A 1,599-nucleotide genomic window follows, 5' to 3' on the forward strand; every position below is an offset into this window, starting at 1 on the left:
TGGAGGTCATTACGGACTACTATTCTACTATCCCCGCCACAAATAGGGGTAACTCAAGACAAGATTAAGGAGGTGTTGTTTCCTTTTTCCTTGACTGACTCAACCAGGGAGTGGCTGACTGATTTGGACCGTACGGCCGCAGGGGTCACAGACTGGGAGACCCTTGCTCTTGCTTTTTATAAGAGATATTTCCCTCCGCAGCGCACTAATCAGCTGAGGGCAAAAATCACCAGTTTCAAACAGGCACCGGATGAAACTTTCTATGAAGCGTGGTGCCGTTTCAAGATTTTGGTGAGGTCACTTCCTTACCATGGTTTTGATCCGTGGTTCCTGTCCAATCAGTTCTAGAATGGGCTATACGATGATCACAAAGCCATATATGATGCATCATCCAACGGAAGATTCCAAAAGAACACTGACGATAATAAGGGATGGGCCCTTATTGAAGAGATGGCGACCCACTATGTTGAGTATGGAAACCCGAGGGATTGTATTAGAATAGTTCATGCAGTCGATAAGCAAGTTGTGGCTCAGCTGAAAGCTATGAATGCTAGGTTTGATAAGCTAGAGCTGCATTCTGCTGGGGAGCCTCAGACGGTTCATTTGCTTACTAGAGGGGAGACTGTCACATGTGAGAGGTGTGGGAGAAACGACGGTCACACTGCTGTTGGCTGTCTTACAGAGAAGGAACAGGTCCTTGCTTTTCAACAATACAAGCAAGGAGGGGGTTCCTATTATAATAACCAATGGGCAGTCCATCCTAATTTGAGGTGGACAAGTCAAAATGTGCTCAATCCTAACCCTCCTCCTCCGCAGCAGCAGCCATATGTCCCTCCTCATAGGGCTCAAGAAGGCTTTCTGAAGCCTCCTTCCTTTCCTACAGCTAATCAAGGTGCATCATATTCTTGTGGGGTAAGTGAGAGAGGTGAGTTGAAGACGATGTTGCAGTCTTTGACAAAGCAGTGGCAGCTAAGTGACCAACAAAAAGATGCATCTATCAAGGCACTCGAAACTCAAGTTGCCCAGTTAGCCGTGAACCAGTCCACAAGGAAACCGGGACATTTACTGTCACAAACCGATAAGAATCCACATGAGACGGTGAATTTAATCAATTTGAGGAGCGGTTCTTCATATAAAGGACCGAAATCAGACCCGGGGAAGGAAATTATTGCTGATGAACAGTGGTCTGTTGAAGAAAAAGAGCTGACGACAAAGAAAGTACTCGATCGACTAATTTATGGGGGTCGAACGAGTAAAAATGCTGAAGAAAGGGCTCGATCGAGTGGAATTTCTACTCGATCGAGTGAACAGGAAAAAAAAGAGCTTGATCGAGTAAATAACACTGTTCGATCGAGTGAATTTTCTGAAGAATCTGCTCGATCGAATGATATTTTTGGTCGATCGAGTAATGCTGATAAATAACAACTCGATCGAGAGCCTGCTAGTGCTCGATCGAGTGAAAAATCACCTGAAAGACCACGTTCGAGAAGAAATAAGTCTTGATCGAAGGATTTAGAGCTTGACCCGGCTGATACATTGGAAGAACGGAACAAAGGGCTCGAGATACCCATCACGGTGCCATTCCCGAGGCGTTTGCAG

The 1,599-nt window shown here is 45.7% G+C and overlaps 1 non-coding gene across 1 annotated transcript; it reads right to left on the reverse strand.

Annotated features, from left to right (window-relative positions):
- Window positions 1-211: 211 nt before the first annotated feature.
- On the reverse strand, window positions 212-317 carry LOC141636658 (small nucleolar RNA R71). The gene has a single exon (XR_012541258.1). It is a non-coding gene; the product is annotated as a small nucleolar RNA R71 (small nucleolar RNA).
- Window positions 318-1,599: the final 1,282 nt, after the last annotated feature.

The sequence above is a fragment of the Silene latifolia genome, chromosome Y, assembly GCF_048544455.1.
Source record: "Silene latifolia isolate original U9 population chromosome Y, ASM4854445v1, whole genome shotgun sequence".
NCBI classification, from domain to species: domain Eukaryota; kingdom Viridiplantae; phylum Streptophyta; class Magnoliopsida; order Caryophyllales; family Caryophyllaceae; genus Silene; species Silene latifolia.